Genomic DNA, 11,152 nt, shown 5'->3' with positions numbered 1-11,152 from the left:
GGTTCGTTTTCAGTATTCAGTAGTCTCCCAGGTTTTGTGTCCCTCTCTCTCCCCAGCTCTCTTTCCCCCTTCCCCTCCCCTGGTACCTCCATTAGGTCTCTCCTGTTCTCCTGTTAGGCCTATGAGTACAAACATGGTATCTGTCCTTTTCCACCTGACTTATTTCGCTTAGCATGACACCCTTGAGGTCCATCCACGTTGCTACGAATGGCCAGATTTCATTCTTTCTCATTGCCATGTAATACTCCATTGTATATATATATATATACCACGTCTTCTTGATCCACTCATCAGGTGATGGACATTTAGGCTCCTTCCATGATTTGGCTATTGTTGACAGTACTGCAGGATAGCGCATTGGACTCCTAGCGTGCACCCAGAGGAATTGTTGACAGTACTGCTGTGAACATTGGGGTACATGTGCCCCTATGCATCAGCACTTCTGTATCCCTTCGGTAAATCCCTAGCAGGGCTATTGCTGGGCCATAGGGGAGTTCTACTGATAGTTTGAGGAACCTCCACACTGTTTTCCAGAGCAGCTGCACCAGTTTACATTCCCACCAACAGTGTAGAGAGTGCCTGTCTCTCCACACCCTCACCAGCATCTGTAGTCTCTTGATTTGTTCATTTTAGCTACTCTGACTGGCGTGAGGTGGTATCGCAGTGTGGTTTTGATTTGTATTTCCCTGATGATGAGTGATGGTGCGCATCGTTTCATGTGCCTGTAGGCCATCTGCATGTCCTCTTTGGAGAAGTGTCTGTTTATGTCTTCTGCCCATTTCTTCACAGGGTTATTTGTTTTGCGGATGTGGAGTTTGGTGAGTTCCTTGTAGATTTTGGATTCTAGCCCTTTATCGGATATGTCATTTGCAACTATCTCTTCCCATTCCATCGGTTGCCTATTAGTTTTCTTGATTGTTTCCTTTGCTGTGCAGAAGCTTTTTATCTTGATGAGGTCCCAAGAGTTCAGTTTTGCTTTCATTTCCCTTGCCTTTGGGGATGTGTCAAGTAGGAAATTAATGCGGTTGAGGTCAAGGAGGTTGTTTTCTGCTTTCTCCTCGAGGGTTTTGATGGTTTCCTGTCTCACATTCAGGCATCCAACTTCAATTAGGCCTCTGACTTCAGCTCACGTCATGATTTCACAGTCCCTGAGTTCAAGCCCCAGGACAGGCTCTGTGCTGACAGCTCAGAGCCTGGAGCTTGCTTCATTCTGTGTCTCCTTCTCTCTCTGCCCCTTCCTTGCTCATGCTTGCGTTCTCGCTCACTCTTTCTCTCTCTCTCAAAAATAAACATTAAAAAATATATTTAAAAAATAACAAATTAATAAAAGATAGTAAACTAAAATGTTAGAGACCTCCTCACCAAATTTCCCATTTATGCAAGGAAAATGAGAACAGTGACAAATCAATGATATTAAGAAATTATTGTTGGGGCACCTGGGTGGCTCAGTTGGTTAAGCCTCTGGCTTTGGCTCAGGTCATGATCTCACGATTCATCGGGCTCTGTGCTGACAGCTAGCTCAGAGCCTGGAGCCTGCTTCGGGTTCTGTGCCTGCCTCTCTTTCTGACCCTCCCCTGCTCATGCTGTCTCTCTCTGCCTCTCAAAAATAAATAAAAAAACATTTAAAAAATTTTAAAAAACAAAAAAGAAAGAAATTATTGTTATGTTAATATTTCTGACTGTGTGAAAATGGTGGTATTCTTATGAGACAGTCCTTGTCTTTTGGCATCACACAGTAAATATTTACAAATTAAATAACATGATGTCTGAGATTTGCTTCATAAAATCTGGGTGGGCACAGATGAAACTAGATTGGTCATCATTTGATAACTGCTAAAGTTGGTAAGAGGTCACAGAATTACTTATATCTTTCACCCTGATTTTGTATGCCTGAAATTTGTATTTTACATGCTTAAAGTTTGCCAAAATAGAAGAAAAACAATAAAGTAATAATAGTATGGAAAGTTTAAAAAAAGAAATAAAGCCTATATTTCCTTTAGCATCTACTAAATGTGACACCCAAAAAAATGATGAAAAAATAAAGTACATGTCAAAATTAAAGAACAGTTCCTAGAAATTTCCATAATGACAAGCGCAAATTAAAACAACAGAAAATGACCAAAGTGAGGCCCTCCTTCATTGTCAAGGAAAAACGGCATGCAGAGTGATCTCAGATTTGAATGATTAGAACAGAAAGAGGACAACCTCAAAAGACTTTTCATCTCTTTACAAGAAAAGGCCCTGCACTTTAGTCTATAAAGGTCATTCATATAAATGCAAAATATAATCAAAAGGAACAAAAAATGTGGCTGAAATTTTATGTACCTAATAACACTGCAACATAATTAGAAGGAACAGCATTAGAAATATTAAGAATCAATTTGACTAGAACACAAATACAGCAGGAAATAAACACTATCTCAATCCCAGAAAAGGCCAATTAAACAAAAAAAAATTTTTTTTAAGGCACAGAAAACTCAAATCTTAGAAATGCTAAGGCAGGTAAACAAAATTTGAATCCTTCAAAACATAATTTCTATCTCCACTAGAAGCAGTGTCAACAAGCTCCCCAGATAATTAAATCTGCTCTAATCCAGTGATATGAGCCTATGGAGTTATGCGGTCAAAAACAATTTTATGAGAGCTGTCCATCTAGCCTGTGTATAGAGAAATGTTTGGGTTTCTTTAAACGAACATTCAAGTAATTAGGGAGAAAAATCTAATGGACTAAGTATAAAAAGGCATAAAATTTTCCCATCGGGGAAAGAAATTGTTATTTATGCCAGCTTATCCTGCTAATGTGCCAAGTAAGATGTGATACATGTGTTTCACATTCTAGGAATCCCAGATTTTTAGCTACCACCTACATGAGAGCTTATATAAAAATCCTCACAAGTACCTATTTTAGTTTGATTTTTCTCTTGCCTCTACTCTTACTTGCCACAAAATCTTAAATTCTTAATAAAAACAACTGAAATCAGTACCGGAGATGTTTTTATGCCATTAATTCCCAGTACAATACAATATACCCTGTTACTAATCAAAATAATCTCATTTGCTTTCTGACCACTACAAATATTTTCATTTTATAAAGATTTGTTTTCATGTAAGCTAAACAATCATCTTAATAAACCAAAATACTATTTACCACATTTCAAAGAGTTAAAAATTCACCTATTTTAAATTTACTCTCATTAAGTCAAGTCCTTCATTCTAGGGATTATTTGTTTTGTGTCTCTCTCACTCTAAAAGACAAAAGTAATATCACAATCTGCAAAGTCACTGTAGGACTGGTTTAATACAGTAAATAACTCCATAGTGAACTAGGCAATAATGTGTTTATTACTTCATGAAACCTTTAAAAGGTCTTATAAACAAAGGTATTATAAACAAGATCTAAGCCATATATAAATTTTAATCATTATAATGCAAACATCTAAGTATTTTTTTAAAGCAGCAATTATTTATCATAAACTACTAAGGGGCCCTGGATGGCTCAGTTCGTTAAGCATCTGGCTCTTGTTTTCAGCTCAGATAAAATGTTCGTGAGTTTGAGCCTCATATCAGGCTCTGGGCTGTGTCAGCACAGATCCTGCTTGAAATTCTATCTCCCTCTCTCTCTGCCACTACCCCACTCATGTTCTCTCTCTGTCTCAGAATAAATAAATTTAAAAAAAAAAAAAAAGAAGAAGAATAAAAGAACTATTCAAATGAAGCGGCTGGGTGGCTCAGTCAGTTAAGCATCCAACTCTTGACGTCAGCCCAGGTCTGATATCAGAGTCGTGAGTTCAAATCCTATATTGGGCTCCGTGCTGGGCATGGAGCCTACTGTAAAAAAATAAATATAGGGCGCGTGGGTGGCTCAGCTGGTTAAGCATCCGACTTCAGTTCAGGTCATGATCTCACGGTTCATGGGTTCAAGCCCTGCGTCAGGCTCTGTACTGCCAGCTCAGAGTCTGAAGCCTGTCTTCGGATTCTGTGTCTCCGTCTCTCTCTGACCCTACCCTGCTCACAATGTCTCTCTCTCAAAAATAAAAAACATTAAAAAATTTTTTAATTCAATCATTTCATAGTCTCCAAATGTACTCAATACCTTAGAACCATTCTTTTGCCTGAATTCCTAATAACATAGATAAATATAGGAAAAAGGCCCAGTCATCATAAGAATCTGCATTGTGAAGCAGAGCCTGGGTAGCTCAGCCAGTTAAGCATCCAATCCTAGATTTCAGCTCAGGTCATGATCTCACAGGTCGTGAGTTTGAGCCCCCCATTGGGCTCCGTGTTAGCAGGATGGAGCCTGCTTGGGATTCTCCCTCTCTCTCTCTCCCTCTCCCCCCCTTCCCCCCCCCGCTCTGTGGCCCTCTCGAGCTTGTTCTAAGCAAATAAATAAACTTTAAAAAATCTATATTGTGAAAAAGGTTCTTAGCTGATTGTGATATACATATTCAACCACTTTAATATGCCCATCCTGAAGGATGTACAGTATGGAATCTCCTTATCTAATTTAATTTATACAGTATTCACTCAACTAACAATTATTAGGTGACAGGGAATATGGCAAACAATGAAATACACTCATTCAGGGGCACCTGGGTGGCTCAGTCAGTTAAGCATCCGACTTCAGCTCAGGTCATGATCTCAGGTTCGTAGCTTGGATCCCCGCACCAGGCTCTGTGCTGACATCTCAGAACCTGGTCCCTGCTTCAGATTGTGTTTCCCACTTCCTCTCCCTCCCCCACTCATGCCATGTCTCTCTCTCAAAAATTAAATTAAAACATTTTTTTTAATTTTTAAAAAGAAAATACATTCATATAAAATGGCGTTCTCTGCTCTCCAGGAAAAGGTGCCAATCACATACCCAGCCTCCAAGAATATCTATACAGACCACAACAGATTTTTAAAAAGCAAGACATCACCAGTACTGTGTTCTACTTAAGAAACAAGCAATAAAGTAGTACAATGAGAAAGGTTACCTGTTTGCATTAGAGGGATTATTTATAAATAACCCAAATTAAGAAGTGAACAAATTCCATGGGTTTTCAAAGTATATTAAGTGGAGCAGGGAGGAAGTCTTTCACCAAGAGGGATCTGAACACAGCTCCCACTATCCACCACTGGTGAGATGGGGCAGTGTCTGAGCTTGGGACTAAACCTACTTACAGGAGTTCAAGCTCTAATAAATATTGACAGTGAAGGTCATAAAAACCTGGTAAGCCCTCAACCAACAGTCAGGCATACACACAACTAGATTTAATCCTCCCTCCACTATTTACAAATTATATGACCTAGAGTAAATCTCTCTAACCTTCAACTTCATCAAGTTTAAAACAGAAAAAAAAAAAGGGGGGGGGGCGGGGGGCACCTGGATGGTTTAGTCAGTTAAGCGCCTGACCTCGGCTCACGTCATGATCTCATGGTTCATGGGTTCATGTCCTGCATCAGGCTCTGTGCTGACAGCTCAGAGCCTGGAACCTACTTCAGATTCTGTGTCTCCCTCTCTCTCTGCCCCTCCCCAGCTCACACTGTCTCTCTCTTAAAAATAAATAAACATTTTTTAAAAGTTTTAAAAAAATAAAATAACAAAAGCTACAGTCTACCTAAGAGTTGTTGGGAAAAATTAAATGATATTATGCATGTAAAAACACTGAGCATACCACCTAGCACTTTAAAAAAAGCTGAATACATATTGGTGATTATCATTTATTGTACTTTTCTATGATACTATGAAGTCTGGCTCAGTTATTACAGGGGCTGTAGCAGTATCACCTACCCTCACCTCTTGAGAGATTCATAAAAATGAAGAAGAAAAAAACTTCACATCAAAATGATAATACAAATTATGGACACCTGACTAAACAAACCAAATTTCTTCTGAAATAGATTTAGTGTAAGATACAGAAAAACATGCTTATAAAATTTCTAATTGCTGTTTAAGACAGAATTATATACATGAAACTAGAGTAGGAAGTTATGAAGAAGGAAGATTAGGAGTAGCTGCACAGAGACAAAATAAAATGACTACCAAGGGGAAAACCACAGCAGGTCTGGATTAGATATTCCTGCAGAACAATTTAGTAAAGAAGACAAAAACTCAAACATTTATCCTAGATTGTATAAAAGAAAAAGGAAATACAAACGCTAAGTAAGAGAAATATGGAGATCAGATCCCAAAGGGGCAATCTAAATTTTAAAAAATAACAATTCCAAAGGGGGGGATAGTTGAAAAGAGATTAGTAATAAAGCTTGTAATAAAAATAATTCCTAACTATACCAGTTACTATTGTTAGCACTTTCCACAAACTTTTAATTCTACTTTCAAGTAAGTATTATTATCTATATTGTACAGACGTGTAACTAGGGCACAAAATGTTAAGAACCTTGCCCAAAGACCCTAATATCATGGCAGGAATAGAAAACCAAGCAATCTGGCTCCTCAGTTTGTAGTCTTAACCACTGTATAATGTCTCTCAAAAAAATAAAAACCATAATATTGGCGGCTCCTACAAATCCCTGTGGGTTCCTTTGCAGCTCCTCTCAACTTCAAACTTGCCATGGCTTCTGGTGGTCTGCAAATCCTGGTGGTCATCCTAATGCTGCTTGTTTGAATGCTCTGGCATTCTGTGCCCTGTCCCTGTGGAAGCTCACTATCTGCATCAGTAACATCATCATAGTGGTCCAAGTGGCATGGGAGGGGCTATGGATATCCTGCATGGAGAGACACAAAGGGCAGAGCACAGGTCAGATGCAGTACAAAGTGGACAACTCACTTCTAATGCTGCCCCAGGACCTGCAAGACTGCCTCTGCCCTTTGTGTCATCACACTCCTGTTGGCTCTCCTTGGTCTGCTGGTCTACCTCATTAGAGCCAAGTGTACCACCTAGACAGAAGACAAGGAATCCAAGGCCCATCTGATGCTTTTCTCTGGGATCATCTTTGTCGTCTAAAGGGTCCTGACCCTTATCCCTATCTGCTGGACTGCCCACACCATTATCCAGGACTTTTATAGCCCCATGGGTACTCAAGGCCCAAAAGCCAGTGCTGGAGGCCTCCTCCTTCCTAGGTAGGGCAACCTTTGGCCTCTTGTTGCCACACCTGCCCCTCTAGGGCTCAAACCATTATATGGCCTGATACCTGATATCTGCCAAACATGTCACCTCCAAATACCCCATTAAGAATTCTATCTAATTCTAGTAGGGTAGTGGGGACTCCTGTGACAGTAGAGCCAAATCTCCTGAGCTGGAATCATCAAGATAGTGATCCAGACAGCTTGGGGGTTCTTTTTATCTGTGTGTGTGTGTGTGTGTGTGTGCACGCGTGTGCGTGTGTTCAAACGCACACGCACACACACAGTTTTGGGGGGAGGAAGTATATTTTTAATTCATTTGATAACCTAACCCACAAATTCCCACTCTCTCCTGTACTCTGCTGCTGGTACTTCTCACCTTTAAATGATGGAGCCAAGAAGGTGATGTTTCATTTTCTGGATCTTTCTCCACCCTGGACATTCCCATCTTGGAGGCCAACCAGAAGCTGTAGGCCAGTGTGAAAGCTGCCTGCTGCTCAGCCTGTCCCTAAGAGTCTCTACTTACTGGTCAGGCTTCTAGAAACCCCACAGGCTCCTGAGCCTCACGTAGCCTTTAGAAGACCATGTGAAAATTCTTAGCAGAGAATGCCCAACTCTGAGACTTTTGACCTTACTCCTCTATCCTGAGTCACATTTCAGCCATGCTATCCTCTCACCTTTAGCCCCTGCACACTACTGCCATGCCTTTCCACATATACACTCACCAGTTTTTGCTAAACAAAGCATGTTCAGTTTCATTAATATATATATTTTAGAAGGAAATGTTTCTAATTGAATGAAAACCTGAAATGGACATCTAAAGATTTTGAGTACACAAGAAAAATTAATTAAAACATGCTAACGCTTCGAAATAGCCTAGTAAAATGGCTTTTTTTTAAAGAAACACTACAGAAGAACAAGGGGCAAAAAGAATTATCTATGAAAAGGAAAAGGGGAGGAGAAGGAGAATGAGGAATATCAGGGAGGACAGAGTTAATCTCAGACTTAACCCTATCCTCTGGAAACCTAAAACACAAATTATAATGAAGCAATCCTTAAACTTTCACAGAGTGAAACAGAAAGATCAAAATCCATGAACCCCATACGCATACACATACAAGACCAAGTTCTTCTCAACTGGACAATAATTAAGAATAGAGAACACTCATGTGATATACTCTTCATGAAAATAATTACCCAACTATAATATTTCAGGTTAACGAGAAGAATCAAAATTTAAAAACAAACACATGAAAGCTAGTCTACAAAGAACAAAGGTGAACAATAAAATCAATTATAGAGTACCAAGTCTAAATAACTACTGTTGATGTCCGAAACATATGTCCTAAAACATAAAGTAAATGTAAACACTACCTGAAAAACTTGATTGTAGACATTGAAAAATGACAACTTGGGTCAAAATAATAGAGTATCAACATAAACCCTAACAGGAAAGACAAAAGTAGATACACATTTACATATGTAAAATTTTTTACCTTCAAAGTTAACAGATACGGTTGATCCTGACTATTCACAGGTTTTGTATTTGTAAATTCACTTACTCACTAAAACTTATTTATAATCCCAAAATCAATATTTATAGCATTTTAGAAGTCATTTGCAGATATGCACAATGTGGCAAAAAATTTTGAGTCACCCAATACACATGTTCCTGGATGAAGGTGAACAAGGCAGTGCTTGCTCTGCCTTCTTGTTTCAGCTCTCATACTCCAAACAAATGTCCTTTCATGGTCTATTTATTATCATGTTTTTACATATTACTATTTCAAATGTCTCCAACTATAGTGTTGAAGTGCTATCTGGTGTTCCTAAGTACAAGAACACTGCGATGTGCCATATAAAAAAACTCCATTAGATAAGCTACCTTCAGCCATGTGTTAAATCTCTTTGTTAAACATGTATCAAAGAAGATTTCTTTAAACAGAAGTACACATAAAACGAGGTAATGTGTTCATCAGTTGATAAAAATGTTGTGACTAGAAGCTCACGGGAACCTACTTGTACATGTCCCCTAGGAGCAATACTTCAGGATTTGCTAGTTCAGTGTTTGCAGTGACTGTATAAGAACATAACTACCACAAACAATAAGAATCAACTAAATCTTGAATCTCCATATTGGAAATTAAAAATAAAGTTTGGAAGCACCTGGGTGGCTCAGACGGTTAAGCATCCAGCTTCAGCTCAGGTCATGATCTCACAGTTCGTGGGTTCGAGCCCCATGTTGGTCTCTGTGCTGACAGCTAGCTTAGAGCCTGGTTCAGATTCTGGACCCTGTTTCAGATTCTGTGTCTCCCTCTCTCTCTGATCCACCCCTGCTCATGCTGTCTCTGTCTCTCAAAAATAAATTTAAAAATGGGAAAAATATTTTAAATAATTAAAAATAAAGTTTGTTGCAAATGTTTTCACAGAACACATAAGTAACCAGTAGTAGAATAAAAAGAAACTATGTATCATTTTATTTATCACTTGGATAAAGAATCCATACCCATAATCCATTGACACAAGAGACGAGAAATAAAACAACAGCAAAAAAGCATAAAATTTTAAGAACATAAAGCCAGATGGATGAAGAAAGGAAACCAAAAAGCTTGTCACATGAAAGTGAAAGGATTCTGCACTATACTAATTATAGTGCAGGAAAAAAATCAACAAACATAGGCAAAAAAACACAAATCTCTTTAACTATAAGAACACAAAAATAACGCTGAACTTCTGGTTTCCAGTTCCACCATTTAAGAAGCTTAACATTTGACAAAATACAGCACCCTTTCTTAATAAAACCCTTAAAAGTCAGAATAGAAGGAACTTACCTAAACATTATAAAAGCAGTTTATGAAAAGCCCACAGCTAATATCATCCTCCATGGGGAAAAACTGAGAGCTTTCCCCCTGATATCAGGAACACGACAGGGGTGTCCACTCTCACCACTGTTGTTTAACATAGTGCTGGAAGCCCTAGCATCAGCAATCAGACAACAAAAAGAAATAAAAGGCATGAGAATTGGCAAAGAAGTCAAACTTTCACTTTTCACAGATGACATGATACTCTATATGGAAAACCTGGCAGACTCCACCAGAAGCCTTCTAGAACTGATCCATGAATTCAGTAAAGTTGCAGGATACAAAATTAATGTACAGAAATCGCTTGCATTCCTATACACCAATTATGAAGCAGCAGAAAGAGAAATCAAGAAACTGATCCCATTCACAATTGCAGGAAAAACCATAAAATACCTAGATATAAACCTAACCAAGGATGTGAAAGACCTATATGATGAAAACTATAGAAAATTTATGAAAGAGATTGAAAAAGACACCAAGAAATGGAAAAATATTCCATGATCATGGATCAGAAGAATGAACATTGTATGTCATTACTACCCAAAGCAATCTACACATTCAATGCAATCCCCATCAAAATTGCACCAACGTTCTTCTCAAAGCTAGAACAAGCTATCCTCAAATTTGTATGGAACCACAAAAGACCCCGAATAGCCAAAGTAATATTGAAGAAGAAAACCAAAACAGGAGGCATCACAATCCCAGACTTTAGCCTCTTCGACAAAGACTGTCATCATCAAGACAGTATGATATTGGCACAAAAACAGACACATGAACCAGTGGAATATAATAGAGAACCCAGAACTGGGCCCACAAATGTATGGCCAATTAATTTTTGACAAAGCAGGAAAGAGTATCTGATGGAAAAAAGACTGCCTCTTTAGCAGGTGGTGTTGGGAGAACTGGACAGCAACATGCAGAAGAGTGAAACTAGACCACTTTCTTACACCATACACAAAAATTAACTCAAAATGGCTGAAGGACCTGAATGTGAGACAGGAAACCATCAAAACCCTCGAGGAGAAAGCAGAAAACAACCTCCTTGACCTCAACTGCATCAATTTCCTACTTGACACATCCCCAAAGGCAAGGGAAATGAAAGCAAAACTGAACTCTTGGGACCTCATCAAGATAAAAAGCTTCTGCACAGCAAAGGAAACAATCAAGAAAACTAATAGGCAACCGATGGAATGGGAAGAGATAGTTGCAAATGACATATCCGATAAAG

At 38.8% G+C, this 11,152-nt stretch overlaps 1 protein-coding gene and 1 pseudogene across 6 annotated transcripts in view; one reads left to right on the top strand and one right to left on the bottom strand.

Annotated features, from left to right (window-relative positions):
• The window catches only part of RABGAP1L (RAB GTPase activating protein 1 like), a 719,423-nt gene that overhangs the window by 678,347 nt on the left and 29,924 nt on the right, over positions 1 to 11,152 (bottom strand). The gene's annotated exons all lie outside the window — the stretch shown is intronic.
• LOC115287090 lies at positions 6,537 to 7,104 on the top strand (annotated as a pseudogene).

The sequence above is a fragment of the Suricata suricatta genome, chromosome 3 (assembly GCF_006229205.1).
Source record: "Suricata suricatta isolate VVHF042 chromosome 3, meerkat_22Aug2017_6uvM2_HiC, whole genome shotgun sequence".
NCBI lineage: Eukaryota > Metazoa > Chordata > Mammalia > Carnivora > Herpestidae > Suricata > Suricata suricatta.
This window is presented reverse-complemented; position numbering and strand designations above follow the sequence as displayed.